General features: G+C 38.5%; 1 protein-coding gene and 1 pseudogene across 3 annotated transcripts in view; one reads left to right on the top strand and one right to left on the bottom strand.

Moving 5' to 3' along the window:
* LOC111875430 (hemicentin-2) overlaps positions 1-20,117 on the top strand; it is a 462,602-nt gene that overhangs the window by 14,081 nt on the left and 428,404 nt on the right. The gene's annotated exons all lie outside the window — the stretch shown is intronic.
* LOC111875432 lies at positions 19,204-19,322 on the bottom strand (annotated as a pseudogene).

Raw genomic sequence — 20,117 nt, 5'->3', positions numbered from 1 at the left:
AATGTAATTAATTTAATTTTATCTGCACAAATGTGCAAGTTTCAGTACTGCAAACAGATCACTGCTTGCCACCTGCGTTTTTCTCGTTCCTTATTTGTCTTACTTTTCGACCCTGAATAAGTAAACGATACGTTCCTCCGAAACGTCAGTCTTTTCCAAAGCGTACAGGGTTAGAACTCACAATACCTTGCCCTTCGTTGTTATTGGTTTCTTGAAGTTAATGTCATTTATCTGCTGAAACAGGTTAGGATAAGCTGAAACAAGCATTATGTTAATAGAGTTTCGGAGTAAAAATTTTCCGATATTACCGTTATTTCTCTCAGCTGAAATTTGTAGTTATTTCTTACAGTACTTCCCACTCCTTTCTAGTGATCCTGGATGAAACCGGTGAACATAAACCTGTATAGATGCTTCAGTCTGTTACATTATCATACTCACTGTAGCTCACGGACGAAATAAAATGTGTACTTGCTTTGAAAAAAATAGCAATTGTTCTCTTAATTTTGTTTCTTACCTTAAAACAGCGTATTCCAAGCCATAAATGTCGGTACACCAAAGCACGGACTGAAATAAAAAGTAAAAGAAACACAACGTAAAGAGGTAATAAAGAATGAAATATTTCTAGCTTCCCACAGACTATGCAACTGCGAACCAACTCGTTGTTCTCTTGTTTCTTGTGGCTTATTTTACTGCTGTCTCGGTAGCTCAGACGACAGGGTGTCTAATGTTAGGGTGATAAAAGAAAAATGGCTTGGAATGGATTTGGAAGGAAGCGGTCTTGGCTTAATCGAGCTACTCTCTCAGCATTTGATTGAGTTTATTTGAGGATATGTTAAAAAAAAACAACGGTAAACTTCAAGCAGAAAAGCCGGGGTCCTGACCGAAATTCGAACACAGTATCTCCCGAATACGAGTTCGTAGCGTTACCGCTATGGTCTCTTGTTTCTCCATTATTGATATTATTGTATTGTGCGTTGATGTTTTTCTTTCATGCCTTTCTCGATCGTACCAAATCGCTTATCTTTTCTTCACGGCATTCGAGAACTCCGCACTGTTGTTAGAGCGCAAATAAACGAGTATCTTAACACACTAACCTGGTGATAATGCCTTTAGAATTTAGATTTGTGGTGGACAAAGTGACGCTGGGGCAGGTTTTCCCCGAGTACTTCGGTTTCCCCTGCCAATCTTCATTCCACCAATTGCTCCACAATCACTCTCACCTATATCTGGGGCTGGTACAATAGGCCAGAAGTGGCCGCAGTACAAGGGACTTAGTCCCACCCCACTAGCAATAAAAAAACTACACACAGTAGTGAACACTGTCTAAGACAGGATGTGGATTATCTTCATTACAAGAAATTTAACTCTATAGTGAATGTAAAAAAACATGATTTGCTGTGAAAAAGGGAAGGAAAACAATATAGTAACTGAAAAATTATGTAGACACCAATTTTTTTTTATATTTAATTCGATAGTGGGTGGTGGAGTCCAGCTGGGTCCACTCGGCACGGCGGCCACTGATTGGCCTATTGTACATGTCATAGACACCAAACTACACGCCGTCACATGCCTGAAGACAGTAATTCTCGTATGTGTCACCGCGAGAACCGGAGTCTGACATATTGGCTACCTGAACTCGGAAACAGCAATTCCTGCTAATCAAACTGACCGAGAGGAAGCAGGAGTTTTGCATTGCATATGCGTTACAGCTTTTAAGTATGTTGATAGCGATAATGTCATTGTACGAGAGATCTTACCAAGTCTTGACGCGTAGCTAGATTGGGTAATGTAATGAAATAAAGAACTAATTCAGACTTTTCTCATAGCTTTAATTTAGCTACAATAATTATTGTTGGTGTTATTATTACTCACAAAATTTTCAAGTTTACTTTTGTTTTAAATTCTGTCCTTTTTCTGAAACTGCTGGTCTTCGAGTGCCTGCTCGGTATATCGAAAATTTTGCTTTGTTCAGTGTTTGCTCCACAAGCAGATATTGTCTGTTTGCTAGATACATTTCAACTGCTAGTGTTTTATCTAGGGATATCAAGGTATTTGTAAAGAAAACTATTTACATTTATCATATTTTATGGTCGTTCTTTCCACTTATTGAAATATTAATTGTATTTAATATAAATATATGTACATATATTTTTTCTCACGCCACATGATGGCTGGCGCGATTTTATTTATTGAAATGTTATTATTTTCTAAGATGCTTTGTTTTTACTTTTGTTTTCGTTTGTGCTCATGTCTTTGATTGTTTCCATCTTTGCTCATGCTTATTTCATAACTGGCCTTTGGGATATATAATAAGCACGTATATGAATAAAGAATTGAACTGAACGTGTTTCAAAATTTAGATAATGTTAATCGATTGCGCTTTTTATTATTTGATTCTTTGTTTCTTGTATTTATGTTGACCCTTTAATTGACCCATGGCTGCTGAGTTCAACATGTAGATCATGAAAATAAATAATAATTATTAGGAATAATTATTATTACCTTATTACGTGTTGTGCCGTGCAGTCTGTTCCCATTCATACCTAAATACAGAGAAATAAATCATTTAGTCACTAGTTACGACCTCGACCTCTTGGGCGGGAGAGTCGTCCATTTCAGGGCCTCTACATACGTAGGATAGGAGCAACACAAGCAAAATTACATATGAATGCCATCAGCACGATTCGAACTCAAGAATTCGACTTTTTGAGCTGTCCAAGACTGAAAGTGTGTATTTTATAATTATGTAATGTGTAACTTCCTGGTTCCGATGGTGGATACTTCTTCCTGGTAACGGGCAAGGAACAATCTGTGTCCTGTTGCTGCGACCTGAATGTGAGGATTGAAAAGTCCTCATAGCATATCAGATGCATTCCACACTGACTCGCATTTTGTCGCCATGCCAAATTCAGTTTTCATTTACTACCAGACATATCTCCTCCTGCAGTAAATTAATTATATGTATTGGTAACGTAGTTGGTTGAGACACTATGCTACAAACCGGAAGGTCCAGGGATCGAATTCCGATGAGGTGGATTTTTTCAATTTACCTAATCCTTCCAGCCGCACTATGGCCCTGGGGTCGACTCAGCTTCTAACAGAAATGAGTACCAGGAATATTCCTGGGAGTAAAGGGCGGCCGGCTCATACAGCTGACAACCTCACCGCCATCTGTTAGCTGATTATCTAGAAAATGTGGGACCCTCAACATCTCACAACCCTATGGATCTTTACGGGCTGTTACAAGGATAACTTTACTTTTTTACTTTACTTACTTATAATTCGATTTAATGACGTGGTTTTCAGTTGTAAATACAGCAATCAGTCTTACTACAGTGAATTGTTTTGGAATGTTTTCGGCAGTAAGACGCATATGTCTATAATGTTTACAATATTGAGTTAAAAGTCTCCTTTAATGATGCCCAATATTGCAGTGTTTTCATCAGTACGAAAATGAAAGAAATCCGGTCCAGGAAAGGGCATTTGTTACCTACACACAGAGAAGGCGTGCGAATAGGTTATTTCGCGCATGAAATTTTCGCATATAACAAATTGCTGTTTTGCGCTGCACGTGCCTGTCAATAAGGTACTCAGCACATATTTCAGCGCGCTAGTGGACCCACACTGCTGTTGTAACCGCAGCGAACAGGCTCTAATAAGCAGACTACGTCACTGCAGCTAATGGTGAAACATTACCCCCCACCCCACATCCACAACGGCTGCTACTTGAATAAAAAATGAAAATATGAATTATTGCCAAGTTTGCAAGTAATACGAGAGGCTACAGAAATGTAGAAAAGGAACTTGGAAACGTACTCTGTTTGAACACACGCTTCTAGTCCTCATTGGCGCACACACTCAGACTGTCTTTCGGGAAGATTTACTTACTTCATATGACAAATGTGCTTCGTGATTTTATCAGTAACTGCATTAAAACGAGCTTTATCATCATGCAAGAAAGGAATAGCTTGATCCCATGCAGTTAGGCAGCTCAGAAATAGCCATGTGTTGGACTTGATTCGTTTGTAACATCTTCTGCATTCCATAGATCCCTCTGGTAGAAATTTATAGTTTTGAATTCAGAGTCACTATCGGTGATTAAGTTTCGTCATGTTTATTTTTACGTGTGATGAATGGATCAGTAAAACTATAAAGATTATGTAGCTGTTTGAGGAAGTATAATATTAAACTAGCAGTGGAAAATGCCTGAAGAAAAATTCGAATGTTTATCACTTGAAAACTTGATTTATTTCCTGTCCTCATCTCTACAGTATTCATTTCTTACCCCCCTTATTAATCTACCGTTCTGTTTGCTTGTTTCTTTATTGGTTTTGCTGTTCGAACCTGAAGATGGAGGTTGTATGTTTCTCCGAAACACATGTGAGTTCTATCAGATGCCAAAAGTCTGTATTCCAAAGAACAGAATTGTTGATAGTTACCACTTTGAGGACTTCAGGTATCACAAGGGTGCCCTTCTTAACATTTACTTTTCTAGGAATTCTCAATTTTACGTTATCACTATGGACAGTAAGTGTTATTCCATGCACTTTAGAGTTTCAAATTCTTGACTGGCATTGATAGAAATAATTACAGTAATATGAATTACATGACTCACATAATGACTGAAAGTTAAATTAATGTAGACTACCGGCTAGTAATTCACGTTCAGCTAACCATGAAATTCATTTTAAAAGACCAGACCAGGCAACCGAAATGTGACCAGAATTATTTTCACAAACAGTGGAGAATATTAAAAGCAACAGAATTGAAGGTGTTAAGAAATTTTGTTCATTTGCTTGAGTTTTTTTGTTAGGCTTACTGGAATAAATTCTTTGCCCGTTTTTAACGTCAGTATTGGTTCTCTTTATATATATATATATAATTGTGTAAATACACATATGAACACAATTGAATACCAAGTGCTATTAAAGCCTCTCAATTTTATAGGTATCTATACAAAATTGTTTGTCATTCTCTGTACTGGACTGTTGTAAGCGAAATGATTACGAGTATGTTACTGTAAACCCAACAGCAGTTCCTTAATTAGTGATCCTAATACACTGCATTCCGAATTAAATCATGCCAAGTGCCTTATGTCAGCTTGGTCTTGTATGAGATGTTCTGTTGTACATTATTCACCCAAAGTACTGAACAGACGACAAAATTACCGTATGAAGGTTCATTTTCCGGAAGAAGAATTAAACATTAAATTATTCGTTTACAAAGAAATGTAATTTTCTAAAAATGCTTATTGATAATAACGGTTATATCATTCGGAAAAATATTTTTAATATTATAGTTTATACTTGTTCCTGTTTCGATGTTATTTTGTGTAATTGTCATAATTTTACCATGCCCATGGCCAAGTAACCAACTCGCGTCACTGAATTCCACGGTTGCTGACGTCATACGCATTCAGGAACCACGGACAATACCGTATAAACTAATTTGCTCAGGGTTAAGGGCGAGTGAATGCGATAAAGTGAATTATTTTATTGTGCTCCATGCGATTTCTCTGGACTGAATCGATGTTGTATTTTGGGTTAGGGGTGGGCGTTTTTTGTAACTTGCGCAATTTGAATAATCGCTATATGGGGACTCTGTTCACCATTATTATACTGCACACAATATTAAGAGCACGTACACAGAAACGTGCTGTATGCGAAAGGGGCCCAGATTTGCTAATTTGTGTTGGAAACCAACAAAGAACCTGGCGAACACAGATCCTTTCTTGTGGACTGTTATATTAAGAGTGGTTGGATTTAGATCCTACCGACATAAACATTTTCTGGATAAAAATCAGTTTTATTTCACTTGCCATTACAGCATCTATTGCATGGGACACTACATAAGATCTAAGTGTTGTATTTCTGTAGAGCATTTATAGAGGGATTCGAACTCGGAGTGCTTAAGGCTGCTAAATCTTATACTGATCTGATGAAAAGTGGGGATGATCGTGAGTAATGACTTCGGAGAACCTGGGAGGAATGAGTGTACCATTTGTTTCAACAATCATCTGAAAAGCACGGTACAGATTTCATTAGGAAGCGAAGTTGTCAAATGCATGAGAAAGGAATGCAAAGTGCAATGAATTGGTTTGTAGGATAATACATTATAACCAGGGCCCGGATTTTGATGACCTGAAAATATTAAAAATATTACTTATAAAATGACCGAAAAATCCAAAAAAATGACCTAAAGGAGAAAAGAAAGAACACTTCACTTCCATGTTATTCACATTTCAGGAAACATATGTAGAAAAATTCCCTAAAATGGCCAAAAATGACAAGAAATACCCTTTAAAGTCCAAAAATTTACCAAAAAATTACCTCCAAAATTAAAAATGACCTTAAACCTAAAAATGTCAAAAAATAGAAAAAAATACCTATAAAATTTACATTTCTGTAACCAGCAGCTCATATCCGAGATTTATATATTTAAGAGCATCGCATAGGATACAAGGGAAAAAAATATGACATGTCGTCAAAATCCAGGCCCTGATTATAACATTTGACTCCAGGAAGTGTAACTAGAGGAATGTGATGGGGTTTATGAGTGACAGACCTGGAGGGACGGAGGAAGAAATATTTGAGTTACTTAAGGGAACATCTTCTTAACTAGGTAAATGAAGAGTTATGTAAGATTCAGAAAAGTGACAAAAGATCTACCCGACCGAAGGAGTTCACAATATTTTCGATAATGATTATATCAAAAATCCCTCTCGTTCCATCATTTATGTTTCATTATATTATTATATGGGTATATGTTACTAGTATCTGGTACAAGTTGAGCATTTAAAAGAAAATTTAACATGATTACTAGCTTCATAAAATTAAATAATTGAAAGAAATATGAAAACCGTTGTTCCTTGTTCGGCAAAATCTACAATATTACTCTCGTGAAACTTTTTCGAGAACTGCAGACTCTGAAATTCGGCATTAAATTAAGACTAGATACGGAATTCAGAACTACATTCTTGTGCATCAACTCTATTTGTCTAACTCCCCATTATTTGTATCCTTCCACCTCGCTACCTAATTTCACAGTTTTAGTGTTCTGACAAGGGCAAGAAAAATCTTCGTAATAAAATTTGAGTCACATTTTCGAAGCAAAATTTCTTCTGGACAAATAAAAATGGTTCACAATTACCGAAGGAGAGGTGATAAAATGAGTAAGAAGACTACAGTGGAGAGAGACATGAGAGAAGAAGAATAAAAGGAGAAAACTGAACAAAAGGCAATGACCATTACACAATCTTCAGCTGAAATGCGATGGCAACTCCGCCGTCTTTCACAAAGTAGAAATGTGTAGTAACGTTTTTTATTTCTTTGTTTGCTATGGTTCAGAAAGTTTCTTTCTATCTTTCTCTACATATTTTTCCTCTTTTGCTCCTTTTTCCAGCAGGTCTATATGGTGAATTGTCTACGTCCTGGTCTTTCAAAAAGTTGAACACTATAACGAATCCAGTCCGTCAGTCAGCCACAAGACCCACGTCTGTGACAGAAAAAAGAGAAATGCCAGAGTTTAGCCTTCACATCATGAAGGACGCCACTACTTTGAGAATTCTGGATGAATTGGTGGATAGAGCTAGAGGGAGGATTTTTGCAGGAAGAAAGAAGCATAGCAAAAGTAGAGAAATCTTTCACGTCTTTGTATGTGTGTCTGTTTCTACGTATTCTCATATAATAAGCCACAAAAGCCTCCATGAATATGTTCTAGGGTCTGCCATTACTCGTTATGGCCGCGTCTGTTGGGGGTTCTCATAAGACAAACAGAACTAGGCACATAAGATGGTAGGACAAACAGAAGGAATGAAATAGGCTATAAAATAAAAATTGATTGTTACAAATGCCGACATGTGAATTGAAGTTGTAAACCTTACGTTATTTTTCTGTTTTTGTCCGTTTCTTTCAGAGAATATCAAACTAACTTTACAGGACTGAATGCTTCTAACGACATGCTGAGCCCATTCCTTCTCTTCTTGCAGGAGAGCCTTAGCATGACTTTTTAAGCGTTAGTTTTATGTGCGTAATCTTAGTAGATGATGATACTGGGAGGCTTATGATAATTTTAGGGAATTTAGGAAATTTTATTTGGCGTTTCTTTTCTGTATGGGCTTGAAACTTTGTATCTGGAATTAAGTGAGGAACATAGACTGAAGAGGGTGCGGAAAAGAAATGGAGTGATAGGAGGTTAGAGAAAACTGCAAAATGAGGAGCTTCATAACTTGTACTCTTCGTCAAATATAATTAGAATGAACAAGTCAAGGAGGATGAGATAGCAGGCCAAGTAGAAGGAACTGGAGCAACGTGGAATGAATATAGGATATTGGTAGAAAAGCTAGAAGGAAGGAGACCACTAGGAAGACCAAGACGTATGTGGGTGGACAATATTAAAATGGATCTTCTAGAGATAATGTGGGGTTGCATTAACTGGGTTGATCTGGCTCAGGATAGCGACCAGTAGAGGGCTGCTGTGAACACGGTGATGAACCTTTGGTTTCCATAAAATCCTGGAAATTTCTTGAGTGACTGCACAACTGGCGGCTTGTCAAGAAGGGCTAGCTCAATAAAGTTAGTTTTTACGAAGATTATAGCATGACCTATCTTGAAGTAATATTGCACTTCATGTGGAAAAAAATATAAACTGCACAGATATCTTGTCCCTGTGTTAAAGTATGGATAGAGAAGGCGTGGTTTTTATATGCTGACTACTCCAGTAACCAATTTTCTTGCTGCTTGAAAACCGCATGTCACCTGACTAAAACAAATAGTGATTGTACTCGTACAGTTTAACAACAAATCGAAATGAGGAATAAGCGTTAAGAAACAGAGTGAGAAATGAACATGAAATATTGGGTTGGTGTTTAATTTCTCACGGCGGTCTGAAATAGACCTAAGCGGCACGGCTTTCCACCTAATTCATGTGGTCTCTTACTTGGCTTACACGCTGACCCTGGAGATACAGGTTATACGTCCCTCCGTAACATCGAGCTGTTTTAAAATTACAGAGTGCTATAGTCCAAAAGACCGCACTTCTCGTAAAATATTAATTACCTAGCTTATAGGCTTATTCACATTCGTCTTACTTACTGCGCTGTTCGTTTCTTTGACTTTTAAATTTGCTGATTTTCTATTGATGGAAAAATATCACTCAGTTTGATTGAAATACAATTCTAGGATAATAAAAATATTTTTGTTATATAGTAGTCCTTGCGTGTAGATGATAATCCTGTTATGTCTCGCCTTTTTAAAGAACTTTAAATATCATATTTCCACCATATTCACTGAATTTCTGTGACTTAAAATTACAAATTTTATGCAGCATTCTTCTTAGTTTCATTACGGAAGTATATTTCTTCCAGTTTTGTCTGTATTGCAGTGTTATATAGTCACGTGTCAATGTTTTCGTTCCTGATACTCTCACTTCCCGTTTGATCATGTGCTCGTACTCATCCCTAACGCCCTACTGGCAGAGTATTTCAGCAACCGAATAATGTTAATAGATTGTGGAAGAATCTAAATTTATAAATTTCTGGTATTTCTATTTCGATTAATAGGCAGGAATTGTAACTCCCCCCCCCTAAAAAGATAGCTTTGTAGTGAGGAATGGATAAATAGAGGCTATAAAGCACAGACTCCTGCATTTAGAGCTGATGAGAGAGAAATTTCTAAAAATACAATTTAGTTCTGTAAAAGAAAACAAACCAGAATCCTTTTTTATGTTAGGTAAACGCTTTTAGTCTCTGCGTATAAAACTGAACTATTTTATAAGAAATGTTTGTGGGGAGAAGGAAAAGCAAAACATAGGCTTATAACAGCCTTTTCTTTATCCCTTGAATCCTTCCTTTAATTATTTTTTTTTCCTTATTTCGATTCTTTCTTCTTGTTCCCTTACTTTCTTCCTTCATTGCTTGTCTACTTTTGTCCTTCATTTGACGTCCTTCTTTATATATTTTTCTCCCTTTTCTTTCTCTTCCTGGTTTGTCTTGCTTTCCCCCATCTTCCCAAGATACATCACAACGGTTCTGATCCGCGTAGCCCTACGATTGCTGCTTCTGCTAGAGGACCGGAACTCAACGCGGCGGAACCATTCATCGGTCAGAGAGCACGGCTGTACGCTGACACGGAACAACGGTCCCACTTACGTTATATGGGACGTTAACTGGGGCCCGTATGGCAGGCAGACCTGTCACGGATGTTAGGCTCCGGTGATAAACTGCATGTAGGGCACTAAGCGAGTTACTGGGATGCTAGCAAAGCAACAGACAGACTGCACGATCTCTGCTAAATCACATATAAGTTGTTACTGAAGTTAAAATTATCTCCAGACTATTAATTAGAATCCATTTAAAGAAGATTAAGGTAATATAAATGATGTATAAACGTTGATTCTGATCATCCATACCATTAATTATCAGGATTTTATCCTACACATCGCAGCAAGGACAAGAAGAATGGCACATTGTATTTGCATTGAAATTAAAAGCGAAATTGCTAACAGCCCCTGCACCCTAACGCAATGTGCTATACAGCTGCGAGTACTTACCGCAAGCCAGACTGTTATGGATGCAAGCCGTTCACATGAAATCATTCGGTATTTTTCTTCTCATTAATTTAATTACGCTTTGTTTAAGTTGTCTGTCCTTGAATCGTAATAATTTCATATTGATTATCACGTTAAGAATCCTTTTAACTTTCTCTCAGTGTTCAGCGGTCGAGCTAACAATTTCACGCCAGAAACAAAAGTGAATTACTGGAACTTAAACTGCGAGATCACTTCCTTTGGATAACTTCCTTCAGACAACTACACAGCTATTGAAATTCAAACATGATTATTCAATTTTTTTTTTGCTTACGAATCGGCTACTTTTTTATTGACTGCTTGGCCTTCTTATTGATATATTTATATATTTATCCTCTTAGACATTAGCAATGGTGTTGACACTGAGACATATTTAGCGAGGGCCATTGTTAAATTCGCCGAAGAAGTAGCCTCAGATTTCGTGATTTTCATCTTGGGACTGGGAGGTCCTGCCTTATATTTATTGTCCGTAATATCATGACAAATTTTCTGGTGTTCTTCATAAATAACTGTGCTGTAAAGCAACCGACAGGTGCTTCTGCTCCAGTCTCCTGCATACGTTTTAGGAAATATCTGAAGCTTTATGAGAACGTTTACTGCTTGGGATATTAAACCAAGAGAGACAGCTAGCTGTTTCAGTTATTGGAGTTACGTTACAAATAATACCGTTTGGACTCTACTAATTCACTTTAAAGTATGTTAAAGATTAAGATTTTTAATGTCTACTTAGTTAAGTGTAATCCGTTTTAATTGTTTCATATTCTGAAGTTTTCGCTCCAAATATCAGTTTTTTTATTTTGTTTTGAGTTACTTTGGTTGTCCTCTGGTTCTCAGTGGAAATCTTAGATAGTACTATCATAAAACGTTTCACAGCAAACCCTGTCAAGTGTAGCAATGTAAATGGGAATTAATGAAATATCCCAGAAATGAATATTTCGTAATACTAAACAATTTCATCGCCAATAAGTGATTTTACCCTTGTTATGTAAATTCTTCCTCATGTAAAGCAATTCCTGATATTACTATAAACATCTTTAGGCCCTACATTATAAGGCACTTAAAACACATATATTATATAATTACAAGCAGGAGAAATCCTTGCACAAATACGTAATCGTGAATCTGTATCGACCCGGAAATTTATAAGAACCTCAGTTAGTATTCATACATCTTCTTTCTCAGTACCACGTGTTACTTCTGGCTCCAAAGTTTAGTAACTGATCTAGCACTCATTTTACAGGTATTTATACAACTCTCTTCCGTTTGCTCCACGCTCAAATAGTTGTTTTACGAATATTTCACTCTTGTGCCTTTCAATGTGACCAATGCAGGTGTGTCTTGTGTTGCCTGTTCTCTTATTCAGGTCATAATTAATCTTCCTTTTACATGTTCGTTCTGCTGTTTTCCTATATAATCTCTCTATATGAACATAGGAACATCATTCCAGTAATTTGAATTCTATTTTACTTCCTTCCGTCATTGCTACCATTTTATATCTCGTTGTCACACAGCCAGATAAGCAAATGGTGGTTTCTGTGGTAGTGGACCCAGCATGTCGAGTTACTTAAGCCATTCGGTTTACAACAGCCCGAGAAGAATCTACTGCGTGGAGAGCGAACCGCAACAAGATCATGGCTTTATAGGTAGCGAATAATTACTGGGTTTCAAATAAAATAGGCCCATATGCCCAGAATCTTTGCCAATAAAATGACGGTCCACGTGCGGGAAAACCGACGATCTGTACTAGGCTGTCGCGAGAATTTTTATTTTCCACATCACGTCCAGATCAGTTCTGTGTCCCACTCAAGCACTTATCCAATTAATAATGTGAAATAATTAAACTGAGTTAAAGCAACCGGAGCGTGAAACTGATCGTTCGCTTTAATCTAATTCAAATGTATAGCGTGGACCTTTGTACGCCCTCATGGAATAGACTTCGCAAATTGTGGTGACTTTATCTTTATGATAATGTTTTGCCCAAATTGATCTAACTTAAATGGGATTGTAGTGTGCAAACTTTACGAATCTTGCTTTATCTTACAGTAACATAATTCAGTGTCAGAGTCATCAATACACTCACTTCAACGTGTATCATCCTTGGATATATGAATGGGACACAAGAGTTCTAAAGGAACCATTTTGTGAAGCTGCATCTTCCGCTCACTTGCCGTTCTTCCCTGCGTTCGGCAGATCGAGAGAAGTGCAAAATTGTATGGTTGATGAATCTCATATGGAAGCAAGTGAAGCTGGAAATGTTCACCCAAATTACAAGATGAAGCGTCGAACAGTTGTTCCGGAAATGTAAAATTTAGAAGAAGCGTAAAAATATTGGTCCAGGCAGGAACAGCTCAATTCGCTCCCTCCCCCCGCTCTGAGCTTCCTGTGTGACGAAATTCAGAGGAATCCTTAACAGATCGTTTCCAATAAGCACGTAGGAAGGACATGAGTAGGAAAGAGACAGGATAAATAGAAAATGTAGGCCGCGTCGTTCTGGTTATAAATAGTTCCTTCGTAATAAGCACCTCGTTTTTAGACCGAGAAAGAACATATGGATTCTGGAAGATAAATTAATAAGGACATTCTACTCCAAAAAGTTTCGCACAGAAAGGTTCTTGTATGTGCTAGTATACGTATATGTGATTTTTCAAGGAATATAGAAGTATGTATTTTATCTTTGGAATTTAATCTGTGTTGTGATTTTTTATTTCATACTTGTATGTGCTGCACACATAAAGCACATATTTTAAACTTTTGTCCAACAAAAGCACTGGAGAATGTGCATTCAAAATAAAAACTCCGAAACGCGAATGGAATATGTATAATAAAGCGGATTATTCACATTTTCATTCATGCATTCAGTTTATTAACAGGCTAATAATCTTTTCCTGCATCAGTCCTTTGCTGCACTAAGCTGAGACTGGCGCGTATTTTATTTGTATATTAAGAGTTTACAAGGTTCTCAGCAACCCTTATCTGGAGGGCCAAGTCTTTTTCGTTAGGGTTTAACCTTCCTTCACATTGACTAATAAGTAATTCCTAATCCCTACCCCATACCCTCGGGACGTGGACCTCAGCAGATGCTACCGACCAGGACTGTAGGATCTCTAGTCCACGAAGGTAGCGCCATTCCTCCCTGTTCTGGGGCTGCCTCTAATTAGAGACCACACGAGCTACCGTGAATATCGTGTACAATTAAAAAATGGGCGCAAAATATTGCACGCAGTGAAAATTCTCCAAGAAATCTATAGGGGTGAGTTATGAATAAGGGTGGATGGGTGAGAATTTTGGTAGTGTTCTACAGTAAACACCACATATATGTACTACATAACAACTGATTGCACGGATATATTGCTTTAAATATTACTTTGCTTGAATAGCAGATGCAATAGTTAACTTCGGTGGAATGTTAATAAGGAAATAAAAATATAGTGCACGTGGGCATGGATATACATATGTACATATGTACAAGTATGTTACAATATTGATACGTTGACCTTAAAAAGGCCCGTGGGGAGTGGTGGTTTCAGGTATGTAGTCTGCATTGTTCATCACTGAACTGGTGATCCAAATGGCCGGGGACGGGAATTCCCGCTGTGAGATGGTCTTTTAGAGGGGTTTGATAAAGTCTAGTCATGGGCATTTCTCGGCGATAGAAATGGTACTGAATAGGGGTACCATTACACGAAATTTTTCTAAAATATAATCCGTGTCTCACAAAAGTTGTCTTTTAAACGTGCGGACTATCAGAGAAATTTTACTTTATTTCTCCTAAAAGATCGATTTGTTGCTTTGGAAAACTCGATTGTTGCTCGATAGACCATTGTTGTTTGGTGGATACTGAGCAACAATGAAATACATCTGGCAAGTAAAGCTTATCGACATTTTGAATTTGGGCCCCGTTTGGGCTTACCGTTTCAGCTTCATGAAATCCTAGGTAGCAGACGCGCATGCGCATGTTCAGAGGCTGGTTTCAGCAGTCAGAATGGCAATCATGCTTGAGGAATATATACCGAAGAGCAGCGTCCTTTCATGAGTTTCTGTATGCAAAAGACTCAATGCGAAGGATATTCCTAAACAAATGTTGCCTGTTTATGGTGGAAAAGTTTGTCGTGTAAAACGGTTCACAACTGGGTCGAGAAACGTGGCAAACGTTTCGCTGATGATGAAGAGGTTGAAACGGTGGTGCCGAAGTGGCTGAAACAGCAGTCAAAATNATGCAAAAGACTCAATGCGAAGGATATTCCTAAACAAATGTTGCCTCTTTATGGTGGGAAGTGTTTGTCGTGTAAATCGGTTCACAACTGGGTCGAGAAACGTGGCAAACGTTTTGCTGATGATGAAGAGGTTGAAACGGTGGTACGGAAGTGGCTGAAACAGCAGTCAAAAGACTTCTGCGCTGCGGGTCTCAATGCATTGGTAAAGCGACGGGGCATGTATATCAATATTGGCGGATGATATGTCGAGAAATAAAAATTTCTTCCACATTCGAATATCATATGTTTTACGTTTATATCCATTTTTTACCTATTTACTGACTCTTCCTCATAATATACACTCAGCTTGTCGATAATTATTGTGCTTTTATGAAACCAGAAGCTTCATTACTTTGAAGAAAGCCGTCTTCTGGGATGTGTTAACCGACGTTTCGGAGGAACGTATCTCCTCCATCTTGAGGGTAGAAGACAAGAAGAAATCCGCGAGCGAACCAGCTAGAGCAGGTGCAACAGACTGAGTCCAGTCGAGTAAACACAACTGTATATGAGAAGGAGAGGAGTGTGGCTACATAGGGAAATAGTAGAGAGGGGGATGAGAAGGGTCTGATGGAATAGCTAGCAGGTAGTGGGCCAGAGCTGGTATAGAGTATGTGTTCACAACAGTCCGATTGTCCGGGGACTTACGCAACATTTCGTAACATCCTGGAATTTACAGTCATTTACCAGCCTCCACCCAATTCACACACTAGCAGATCGCCATTTATGATTGTCCATGATTGCTTATTCACTATATCCACAGCTACTCTACGTACATGCAAGACCTTTCCTCTGTCAGCAGCCATGGGTTGCGCAATGCCTTGAAGACAAGGGTCCCGTCTAATGGGCATGTTAATAATTCATCCGAGATCCACGCCCCGTAATGCTACTTCTTATTTATTGTATGTATACAAGTAATACTATCAAAACGTTTGAAACTTATTTTAATTTTTCACAAAGCGTCAATTATTGGGAGACGAAAATGAAATACTATTTTAAAATTAAGGCGGAAATTATTAAATGTATTTATTATATTGTACTCAATTACTGCCGACCTCCTCTGTGGGCTAGTGGTCAGAATTCCTGACTACAGAACCAGAGGTCCCGAGTACGATTCCCGGCGCTACAATATTTTCTGAGAAGTAGTGTGTCTGTAACAGGGTGCACTCAGCCTCGTGAGGATAATTGAGGAGCTATTTCAAGGAAATAAGGCTCCGGTCTAGAAAACCAAAATTAACGGCCGTGGGGATTCGTTGCGCTGACTACGTGACACCCTCTTTCCGCAAAAAAGTTGACACTAACTTCGCTGACAAACGGCGGTCGCTCGTTGGGTTTAGTTCGCTTGCGGACTACAGGCCACGGAGTTTGTTTTTGTTTTTTATACCTTGTTACTCTTAGGAAGACAGTGAGCGGCGGGCATTAAAACGAAGGAAACGGAAGTCATTTCACCTGCATTTAGCAGGAAGTAACGACAAAAATTCTGATACTTGCCACTTCCGTCTGCGTGACCTGACATCTGACGTGAGTAGCACTGCTACATAGCATGTAGTAAATCATTGTACGGGAATAATTAGACAGCTGACCCGCATTTCTTCTTGTAGACAGTTTAGGTATTCCGATGTACAGAAAAACAAACAAGAGTTCTGTACAGTGTTCGCGCATTAACTCCATAAATGTTCTAGACACCAACATGCCTGTGGCGCTCTGCTTCCCTATGGATCGAAAACTATATTCACACAAATGTAATTGTCATTTCGGTGTTTTAGTCTCTTCGCAATGCTTCAGAACGGCTTTTAGCTTCGTCCGTCCGTCTGTATATACGAATGACATAACTCGGGAGATCTGAATGGGATTTTAATTAAATTTGATACTGGAATGTTATAATAAAATTCGTCGAAGCAGTGTAATTTCTAAGAAGGCTGTCTTCTGGGATGTGGGCGCCGTGTAGATCTTGTGTGAACAGACGTTTAGGAGAAACGTATCACCTCCATCTTCAGGGTAGAAAAATGCGCGAGCGATGATAAACAAATTTAAATAAATATCTTACTAATAAAGTCTAAAAGTTTGCGATGTTGGTACGTTGCTACAAGTATTATGTTTGTGGACATTATCCATCGTCTTGTCTATATTTAATGAATGTACTAGAGGTGGGCCTTCTTGGCCCTTGCACCCCGACCACAGTGATCTAATGTGTGTTTGTCTATATTTAAAAACCGTCCTGTTTATTTAAAAAAAATAACAACGTTTAGGAGACTGGATTCTGTCTCCGTCCTCAGGTAAAACGTTCTCAGTTGGGCCCAATAGATAGTCCCTAGTCCCTATCTCCGAAACGTTGTGTTTTGAAAAATAAACAGGACGGTTTTTAAACATAGACAAGACGATGGATAATGTCCACAAACATAATACTTGTAGCAAATATCTTACTAATTTATAAATTGCTTTAGCTGCACAGTTCCGCGTGCTACAAAACTTCATACACAGCCAGACAATGAACCTCGGGTCAATATGCCCATTACCTTCGTCTTCGTTCTAGACAACTCAGCGATTCCAGTATTTCCTCAGCCTAATAAAAATTCTGTGACTACGTATGGGTCCAATTTCACAATGCAACAGGAGGCGACTTGCCGCTGTATGGACAAGACCTTTTGAAACATTTGGCGTAGTTCCTTTATTCAGGTAGTGTCACTTTGCTGAAGGCAACAGTCTGAGCAGCAGAAACTGTCGGGTCCAAATAAGCATCTATCGTGACCCCATGGCTCTGATCTCTGTGCAGAGGTGCCACCCACCCACACCGGTCCAGTCCCACGCTTTGAATTCGTTGGAGAAGGGCCACCAGACGAGTAGGCGTTCTGCCAAGAGATCTTCTGGAGCTAGAAGAAGTTTCTACTCAAGCGATATCACTCTCACTCATCTTCCTATCTCTTTCCCACAAAACTTGTCTTCTTCTTCTACCTAAACTATTCCGTATCCCTTCCCTCTCCCGGAATACTTTCTTAATATATTGTACGGATGTGGCTCAAGTGGCAAGACGTAGGTGCTTCCTCCTGTAAGGTAGGCAGCCGCGAGTAATGGTTGCTGCCTGCGATTTCAGAAGCACTTTAAAACATTTTCGTCTAGCGAAAGTTCAATCCGACCAATTCTATATGCTTGGAAAATGCGAATTGAATAGGGAAGATAGGATGGGGTAGCGAGAGGAGGACGTGTTTCTTTTCGTAGTATGGAAATGTAATGTGTTTTTGTATACATCCTAAAGACAGCGCTGTATTGCAACACAAATTGATAAGATATATTTATAACGTACAGTATATTCAGTTTCATGAAATATAGATAAATGTTAAAGTCATCTGGGATGTGACGTCACATAGTCTAGCAGAATGTTGCCACAATTTCGGACGGACATTCTGTTTTCTTCTTCAGGTTAGAAGAATAAGAGGATAAATCTGTTTCGGTCGCAAGAGGAAGTATACATTTCCCATGGATTGTTACTGTTTAGTGCATTTGCTTGTGTCTTATTACCATTCCGTTCATCAGCACATAAAAGCAGCGGCAACGAACATTGTCCTAAACCTGTGTCCTACAGTGGCCATATTGCAAACAGTGACACATTATACTGCATACACACCCCACGTTACACTGTATTCTTACATTACATTATATACACGTATACAGAATACTGGTGCATAACTCTATTAATAGTGAATCTTCGACAATACTACAGTCGCCATCTGAAGCCCGAGAAGTTTGTCTAGAACTAACGCTCCGGACTTGCATTCTTAATTTGCTCCTTTCGAATCTAGGTCGGGACATTGCGTATTCTGATCGAGGTTTTCCTAGTTCTCCTCAATACCTTTCCATGGAATTTACAGAAAAATAATTCTATTAGGTCACAACCGCTTCCTTCCAAATTATCTCCAGTTGATTCATCTGCCATCCTAACATCTGATGCTGTTTAGTATGGAAAGACACTCAGAGTAACACACAAAAAGATCAATCTGAGTACTACTGTTCCTTTTGACTTCCTTTGGTATTTATATCGCCGTGCCTAGTTAGTGGAGTAAGTAAAGTTATCCCTGTAACAGGCCGTAAAGGTCCATAGGGTTGTGAGACGTCGAGGCTCCCATATTTTCTCTAGACAATCAGCTCACAGATGGCGGTGAGTAGGTTATCCTAAAGCGCGGGCCGCCCTTTACCACCAGGAATATTCCTGGTATTCATTTCTATTATAGGCTGAGTCGACCTCAGGGCTATAGTGCTGCCAGAAGGATTAGGAAAATTAAAAAATCTACCTCATCGGGATTCAATCCTCCGACCTTCCGGCTTGTAACATAGGGCCTCAACCAACTACGCTACCGCGTGCCCCTAAAAGAAGTGCCAACAGCACTTCATCCTCCCAAGCGATCACTCGTCAAAGTACTAACCACACACAATGTTACTTAACTTCGGTAATCGGAGGAGAACCGGTTTTTTTAACATGGTATGGCCGTTGGCAGCTAGTGGAGTATCCGATGGAAATTCAATAGAAAAATATTAAAATTCCCATCTCTGGTGCAGTTTCATAAACATCAGTGTGTCACAAATTGGGCTTATGTCAAATGTTATTAATGTATTAATATTTTCAAACTGACATTGATTTGATACCAGTAGTAACCTTGATATTATACCCCACTAAGAAATAAATAAAAATGCGTTAGATATGACTTGAAAGTCCACTGAAGAATGTATCTTCACAAAAAGCGTATATAGAATTGGATTTACACTTTCTATAGTTTGTTCTTTAGGACTACTAAGAACTTCGTCACTAATAATGGCCGATCTAATTATTTCCTGATCATAAAATTGCTTTATTAATGCAATACAAAAGATCTGTTAAAATTAAACCTCTTCTGATATTCTCTTAATCAGTGGCTAGTGTTCATACGTTGTTTCTGAATAGCAACGATGTTATAGCTTAATTATGCGTGAATCACATCGGCCTTTATTATAACAAAATTCTAAACTCCAAATTTGTGCTAAACCAGTACCCGTCCTAACTTACATTTGCGTTTTTTGTAATAAGAAAAGGTTTTCTCCAAAATCAAATAGCCCCTTGTAAACAGGATTCCTGTTATTATTTTCAATATACCGTTCATTTCAACCTGCCGTTTGCTAGTACTTTTCAAACGAAACAAAATACGAACCTGGGAAGAGAGAGACTGATGGTCTCCCTTTTTTTTTCTGGCACTACAGCCCGAGTGGGCCTAGGCCTACCTCCATGAACTTCTCCGTTCACTTCGGTTTTTCTAG

Source organism: Cryptotermes secundus, unplaced genomic scaffold (assembly GCF_002891405.2).
Source record: "Cryptotermes secundus unplaced genomic scaffold, Csec_1.0 scaffold253, whole genome shotgun sequence".
Taxonomy (NCBI): domain Eukaryota; kingdom Metazoa; phylum Arthropoda; class Insecta; order Blattodea; family Kalotermitidae; genus Cryptotermes; species Cryptotermes secundus.
The sequence above is the reverse complement of the archived record's forward strand: the minus strand, read 5'-3'. Positions and strand labels throughout refer to the sequence as shown.